This window comes from Jaculus jaculus, chromosome 2 (assembly GCF_020740685.1).
Source record: "Jaculus jaculus isolate mJacJac1 chromosome 2, mJacJac1.mat.Y.cur, whole genome shotgun sequence".
NCBI classification, from domain to species: domain Eukaryota; kingdom Metazoa; phylum Chordata; class Mammalia; order Rodentia; family Dipodidae; genus Jaculus; species Jaculus jaculus.
Window position 1 is genome coordinate 70,055,535 of NC_059103.1, and position 8,508 is coordinate 70,064,042.

General features: G+C 37.8%; 1 non-coding gene across 1 annotated transcript; it reads left to right on the forward strand.

Moving 5' to 3' along the window:
• Positions 1-6,162: 6,162 nt before the first annotated feature.
• On the forward strand, positions 6,163-6,373 carry LOC123458903. Its single transcript, XR_006635845.1, has one exon. It is a non-coding gene; the product is annotated as a small nucleolar RNA U3 (small nucleolar RNA).
• Positions 6,374-8,508: the final 2,135 nt, after the last annotated feature.

Genomic DNA, 8,508 nt, shown 5'->3' on the forward strand with positions numbered 1-8,508 from the left:
CTCTAGCAATTTCAAAGTTTCATGTCTGATATTAAGGTCCCTGGTCTACTTGGATTTGATTCTTGTACATGGGGAGAGAAAAGAATCTATTTTCTTCTTTCTACATATAGATATCCAGTTTTCCAAGCACCACTTGTCAAAGAGGCTGTATTTATTCCAATGAATATTTTTGGCATTTTTGTCAAAAATTAGATGGCTGTAGCTGCCTGGATTAACATCTGGGTCCTCTATTCTGTTCCATTGATCTATATGTCTGTCTTTGTGCCAATACCATGCTGTTTTTGTTACTATAGCTTTGTTATATAGCTTAAAATCAGTTATGGTATCCCACCATCCTTATTTTTGTTGCTCAAAATAATTTTGGGCTGGGCATGGTGGCGCACGCCTTTAATCCCAGCACTTGGGAGGCAGAGGGAGGAGGATCGCTGTGAGTTCAAGGCCAGCCTGAGACTGCATAGTGAATTCCAGGTCAGCCTGGGCCAGAGTGAGACCCTACCTCAGGAAAAAAAAAAAAAAAAAGAAAAGAAAAAAATAATAATTTTGGCTATTTGAGTTTTTTTGTGCTTCCAAATGAAATTTAGGGATTTTTTTCTATTTCTGTGAAAAATGCCATTGGAATGTTAATGGGGATTGCATTAAACGTGTAAATTGCTTTTGGTAAGATTGATATTTTTACAATATTCATTCTTCCAATCCAAAAACATGGGATATCTTTCCATTTCTTTGTGTCTTCTGCAATTTCTCGCTTGACTGTTTTAAAGTTCTCATTGTAGAGCTCCTTCACTTCCTTAGTTAAGTTTATTTCCAAGGTACTTTTTTTTTGAGGCAATTGTATATGGGAGAGATTCCCTGATTTCATTCTCTACACCTTTGTTGTTAGTATATAGAAAAGCTGATTACTGTGTGCTTATTTTGTATCCTGCTGCTTTGCTAAAAGTGTTTATCAGCTATGATGGTTTGCTGGTATAGTTTTTAGGGTCTTTTATGTATTGAATCATATCATCTGCAAATAGTGATAATTTGATCTTGTCTTTTACAATTTGTATCCCTTTTGAGTGTTTCTTGCTTTACTGCTACAGCTAAGACTTCCAGTCCTATATTAGATAAAAGTAGAGATAGTGGACACCCTTGTTTTGTTCCTGAATTTAGTGGAAAAGCTTTGAGCTTTTCACCATTTAGTTTTATGTTGGCTGTAGGTTTGTCATAAATAGCTTTTATTATGTTGAGATATGTTCCTTCTAGTCCCAGTTTCTGGAATACTTTTACCATGAAAACATGTTGGATTTTGTCAAATGTTTTTTTCTGCATCTATTAAGGTAATCATGTGATTTTTGTTCTTCAAACCATTTATATTATGTATTACATTTATTGATTTGCATATGTTGAACCATGCCTCCATCCCTGGGATAAAGCCAACTTGGTCATGGTGAACAATCTTTTTCATATATTCTTGTATCCTGTTTGCCAATATTTTGTTCAAAATGTTTGCATCTATGTTCAAGAGGGAGATTGTTTTATAATTTTCTTTCTTTCTTTCTTTTCTTTTTTTTTTTGTTCTGTCTTTGCCTGGTTTTGGTATGAGAGTGATGCTGGATTCATAGAAGGAGTTGGATAGAATTCCTTCCTTTTCTATTTTATGGAAAAGTTTGAGAAGTATTGGTATTAGTTCTTCCATGAAGCCTGGTAAAATTCACCTGTGAATCCATCTGGGCCTGGGCGTTTTTAGTTTGGAGACTTTATAACTGCTTGGATCTCTGCACTTGTTATAGGTCTACTTAAGTGGTTTATCTCATCTTGATTTAAGTTTGGTAGTTCATATGAATCAAGGAAATCATCCATTTCTTTCAGATTGTCAAACTTAGTGGCATATATATTCTTAAAGTATGTCCTTATGGTTTTCTGAATTTCTTTGGCATCTGTTGTAATAGTGCCTTTTTCATCTTTAATTTTATTAATTTTTGTCTCTTCTCTCTTTCTTTTGGTCAAATTTGCCAAGGGCTTATCAATCTTGTTTATCCTTTCAAAGAATGAATTCTTTGTTTGTTGATTTCTTAGATTGTTTTTTTTTTTTTTTGGTTTCTATTTCATTAATTTCTGCCCTAATCTTTATGATTTCTTCTTGTCTACTGATTTTTCGTTTGCCTTGTTCTTCTTTTTCCAAAGCCTTAAGGTGGAGCATGAAATTGTTTATTGTGAATTCTATAATTTCTTAATACAGGCACTTAGAGCTATAAATTTCCCTCTTATGATTGCCTTTATTGTGTCCCAAAGGTTTTGGTATGTTGTATTATCTTCATCATTTGTTTCTATGAAGTTATTGATTTCCTTTTTGATTTCTTCAATGACTGATCATTCAGTAGTGTACTGTTTAGTCTCCATGAATTTCTGTATGCTCTGTCATTTTTCTTGTTGCTGGTTTGCAGATTATTCCCATTGTGGTCAGATAGAGTACAAGGGATTATTTAAATTTTCCTATAATTGTGGAGATTTGCTTTGTGTCTTCATATATGGTCTATTTTAGATAATGCTCTATATGCTGTTGAGAAACATGTATATTCTGTAGCATTTGAATGGAATGTTCTGTAGATATCTGTTAGGTCCATTTGTTCCATGGTATCATTTAATTCAGATGTCTCTTTGTTTATTTTTTGCCAGGATGACCTGTCAATTGATGAGAGTGGGGTATTGAAGTCTCTCATTACAATCACATTTGATGTTATCTGTGACCTTAAGTCTAATCGTGTTTGTTTGATGAAACTGGAACCCCCCATATTAGGTGAATATATCTTTAGGATTGTAATGTCCTCCTGCTGGAGTGTTTCTTTAATTAGTATAAAATGACTTTCTTTATCTTTCTTTACTAATGTTGGTTTGAAGTTTATTCTGTCAGATATTAGGATAGCAACTCCTGCTTGTTCCTTAGGCCTATTTGCTTGAAATATCATTTTCCATCCTTTCACCCAAAGTGGTGTGTATCTTTTATTGAGAGATGAATTTCCTGGAGGGAACAAATGGCAGGATCCTGCCTTTTAATCCAGTCTGCAAACCTGTGTCTTTTGGATGGTGCATTGCGGCCATTGATAGTAAAAGTTATTATTGAAAGGTATGCATTTATTCTAATCATTCTTCTTATTTTGTAGTGCTTCCTGTTTTCCCTTTACTAGTTTGTCTTAACTGCTATCTGAGTATGGTTTATTTTTTCCTATTTCTGCCTGTGTGTGTGTGTTGCTTTCTCTTTGGCATTAAGAATTCCTTCAAGTATTTTCTGTAGAGCTGGTTTAGTTGTCATAAATTTCTTTAGCCTGTTTTTGTTGTGGAATGTCCTTATTTTTCCATCCATTTGGATAGATAGCTTTGCAGGATAACGTAATCTTGGTTGACAGTTGCTATCTTTTAGAATATGTCATTCCAAGCCCTATTAAGCCCTATTAAGCCTCTGGATTGAAATATTTCTCCTTCTGTTATACCCTGGATTCTTATGTTTGATTTTTTTCATAGTATCCTGGATATCTTGAAATTCCCATTCATACCTTGCTATTAACTTGTCTTTCTCTTTGTTGGACTGTATTAGATCTGCCATCTGGCCTTCTAGTTTAGATAGTCTGTTTTCTCCTTCATCCATTCTACTGGTAAGCCTTTCCACAGAGTTTTTTATTTCATTGACTGTATTCTTCAGAGCCAGGATTTCAACCTGGTTTTTCTTAGTATTTCTATTTCCTTACTCATGTCTTGTAATGACCTCTTTATCTTATTAATCTGGTTTCCTGTGTTCTTGTTCAGAAGTTTGTTTTCTTCTTTAATTCCTTTGTTTTCTTCTTTGATTCCCTTCAGTTTTTTGAACATAGATACCATCATTTTCTTAAAGTCTTTGTCAGGCATTTCATCTAAATTAGTCTCATTGGTGATCATTTTTGATGGATTTGTAGTTTTGGTGGGACTTTATTGTCTTGATTCTTTGAGTTTCTTGTATTATGTTGTAGCAACTTTTGCACCCTGAACTGATTTGATGCTTGGGCTTTCTACTTATCTGCAGTGCTCCCAGATGTGGCAATCAACCTCTATATACCCTCAGGATATGAGTTCAAGGTGCCAGGTGTAGCTCTTGTCTCCCATTCAATCCACAGTAATAACCCTAGTGTTGAGTTTACTTGATGAGCAAGTATTCTAGTGGACTGGATGGAATAATTTACTGGCAAATTCTAAACTTCAACTGAGTAACATACACAATCAATAAAAACCAACACAAATTATGCAATTATGGAGATTAAAGCAAATATATAGCCATATAAAAGCAAAATTCCTAAGGGTGTGTGTTGCTCTACACCCTTAATCTTGTCATCTGGGAGGTAAAGATTTCTGTTCTGAATTGGGTTCCAGGTCAACCTGGATCTGGATCAGACCCTTCCTCCAATAATGACAGAAGCAAAAAACAAAGGCTCAATATATACGAAAGCAACAAAGGCAACAATATTCAACCCCTAAATACCGATTATTTGAAAATGATAAAGCCAATCAAGAATATGTACCCCATAATCTGCCCTGACTAGGAAAGAGAGATTAGCTCTTGCAGGACTGTGTGCCTGTTTTTTTGCTTGCTTGTTTTCATGCTTTTTTATTTTTTGCTAGTCAGCCTCATTACCTTCTGGGGTAGCTTCCAATCTCACTAATGCTGAGTGCCTGCCTCTATTCTTCCATGTTCTGCTGTGAAGCTGTACCTCTGCTGCACAGCCACTGGGGGTTGAATGCTGGAGGTTCCCAGTTCTGATGGTGGGGTATGGGAGAGTTCAGACTTCTGGAGTTGCTCACACTTTCAGTAGCTCTTTAGTTGATCTCATCTGTCTTTACTTCAGATTTCTTAACTTTGGGAGAAAGCTGATGGAGTTAAAACATCTGTTGCTTGGTCTCTGCTGCTGCCTGGAGGGACTTGTGCCCGGGTTGGCCAGGCATACAGATTGTGGGCTATGATCGCCTCATTGGACTCTGGCCATTTTCCTCCTTTCTGGTGGGCCTTGGTCTCTCTAGCTTCTCTGCTGTGTCTAATAATAACCTATACTCCTTCATGTTTAGGAAAAAGAGTGTATTTTGCTGGGGGTTTGCTTAAATTCCTCCCTAGGCTGGTTTGGCATGGCTCCTAAGCCACCATATTACCCAGAAGTCTTGGGGATTGTCATTTAAAGCTATCCATTCATATAGAGAAATAAGGGCATTCCACAACAAAAGCAGGTTAAGGGAATATATGACGACCAAACCAACTCTACAGAACATACTTGAAAGGATCCTCCATACTGAAGCTACAAAAGCACACACATAAGGAACCTGAACAAAATGAACCATACTGAAATACTAGTTAATACAAGAGAGCAAAGGTAAAACTAGAAGAACTAAAAAACAAGAAAAATGGCAAAAATCAATACACACCTTTCAATAATAACTCTTAATATCATTGGCCTCAATGCCCCAACCAAAAGACAATGTTTTGCACATCCTTCAATTTGTTGCTCCCAGGAAACTCACAATTCCACAAAAGATGGGCACTATCTTATACTGAAAGGTTAGGAAATGGTGTTTCAAGCAAATGGGCCAAGAAAACAAGCAGGTGTCACTATGCTAATACCCGACAGGGTAGACTTCAGACTAACATTAGTTAGGAAAGATAAGGAAGGTCACTTTATATTGATTAAGGGTACACTCCAACAGGAGGACATTACAATCCTAAACATATGTGCACCTAACATGGGGGCTTCCAATTTCATCAAACAAACACTATTAGAACTAAGTTCACAGATAACACCAAACATAATTGTAAAACTGGAATGTATCTGGAGAAGGATGAAAATAGATTCTTATCCCTCTCCATGAAAAAGAATTAAGTCCAAATTGATCAAAGACCTTAATATCAGACCACAAAATGCTGAAACTGCTAGAGGAAAATGTAGGGGAAACCCTTCAACATATTGTGGACTAAATAAATATCTTTTTTTTTTTCTTTTTTATTTTTGAGGTAGGGTCTCACTCTAGCCCACACTGACCTGGGACTCACTGTGTAGTTCCCGGCTAGCCTCAAAGTCACAGTTATCTTCCTACCTCTGCCTCCCAAGTGCTGGGATGACAGGCATGTGCCACTATGCCTGTCTTTCTTTTCTTTTTTAAAAAATTATTTGCAAGACTATACTTTCAGGGATCATTTCTATAGTGCCTTACTGGAGAAGTTTCTCTGACTGTGTAGAGCACCGGAAACCACGAGGAGGAGGCACAGCGTTCTCTCCTGAGCATGAAGCTGGCGCGGGCCTTGCACGGTGTGACTGCCAGTTGCCATTGATGATCGTTCCCCTCTCCCCGGAGAGGTGGAGGGAGAGAACGCAGTCTGAGTGGCTTCCATTGTTACTTAAAAAAAAAGAAAAGAAAAGAAAAAAAGAAAAAAAATTATTTGCAAGGTGGGGTAGAGAATAGGCATGCCAGAGCCTTTAACAACTGCAAACAAACTCCAGATGTATGCACTACTTTTTGCATCTGGCTTTATGTGGGTACCAAGGAATCAAATTTGGGTTGTTAAGTTTTTCATGTAAACACCTTAACTCTGAATCATCCTTCCAGCTCAAAACTCTTTTCCTAATAAAGAATTAAATTCCAGGTATTCTGTAAAAGTTCCAAAACAAACAAACAAATGAAAATAAACAAGGAACAAGAGATGAGAAAGCCAGCATATTAAGGTACTCAAAGGGACTTTGTGACCATTAGTGCTAAGATGTGGTTCCTCTGTGTGGGGTCACAGAAGTAATGGACCTCAGCTCTACTCTCCTGGAGCTCTTTGTAGCGATGGAAAAAGATACTAAATCACTTATTTGACTATATTGGAGTTAGAGCTACAGCTGGGATGCCCATAGCATATCAAAAGTCCATTTATTTCTGTAATATTTAAGTCTGAGTATTTGTTTTAATTTCAAGATATTCAGTAATTTAATAATCTTAGACGATCTTTCTTTTACATTTAAAACCAAGAATCAGGACTTTGATGAGTTTTGAGTCTCTCCAGTAGTCACCACCATTTGCAAAAAGTGAGCTTGTCTGACCAAAGGCATAAATATAAATATTTAAAGTGTAATTTGATGGGTACAACATATATTTTAGCCAAACAACATAGTAGCTGTCTTTCTAGGGCCTATGATCTTCCAAACAGTAGTGTTTCTGACTATGTTTTCCATACCAGACATGCATTTCCTCCCATGGAGTGGGTCTCAGATCAAATCAGAGAAGTTGGTTATCCCCAGAACAGTCATGCCACTATTGTTCTAGTGGGCACTTCTTGCCTGGCTAGTCAGTTGTGTAGCACACAGGGTAGTTCACAGTTGGCTAAGGCTGTTGATGACTTTTGTCCCCTAGCAGTCTGCATAGCACTTTTAAGCACTATGACAGCTGCCAACTGATACATATGGTATTTTTAGCAGTAGGGTCTTACCATCTAGTTTTGGCAGGGAACTACCAGGGCCCAGGAGATATTACAGAGGAAACAGTGACATGAATACTGCTCTTACTTCCAGCTTGACAACCAGCTCCAGGGTGAGGGTGACAGACACAGTGATCAATCAAAACCTATCAAAGCAGAAATCCAGAGGCTACAGAGAATTCAACACTAAATCCGACTGCCGACAGGTCTCCATGGCTCAGGGAATATTGCAGAAGCGGGGGCAGAAAGATTTTAAGAGTGCTGGATAGATGATTTAGTGGTTTAGGCACTTGCCATAAAGCCAATGGACCCAATTTTGATTCTCCAGTACCCACATAAGTCAGATGCACAAGTTGGCACATGCATTTGGAGTTCATATTCAGTGGCTGGAGGGTCTGGTGTGCACATTCTCTCTCTAGTTTTCTCTCAAATAAATAAAATTTAATAAGGAAAGATTGTAAGAGCCACAGAGAGGGTAGGAATGCCCTGAGGCATGGTACCTCTGCTACCCCATACTGACTGACTGAGGCCTTCATCACCCCACAGTGAATACCATGACCATACTGAGGATGGCCCCAGGGTAATGGGAGCAGGGGTGAGAGACTGAAAGATACCACACACACACACACACACACACACACACACACACACACACACAAATTAACATTCGAAAAATTAAAAAAAAAACAGTACAGACTATTGTCAGTGCTCTTGGTTGCTCATCAGAACTAGATTGTAAGACCCTATTGCTTAAGACGCAACCTGCTTTGGCTGCAGGACACTAAGAAATCAAGGTGGACCTGAGCTGGAAGCTTTCAACCTGTTTACTAGCTATCACAGTGCTATAAAATGTTATGCAGCTTGCTGGCAAAGAAAAGCCAAGTCTTAACTAGCACTGGGTCCTTTAGGCTACACAGCTGGCCAAAAAGGCAAAATGTGCTAAGTGGTACAATGATGCATGCCTGAATTAGAGGTCCACTCTATGGGAAAGAATTCATGCTTGGTGCTGAAACCTAGTCAAAAGCCTATGACTGGGGATTTATAAACCCTAGGAGGGAAACTAC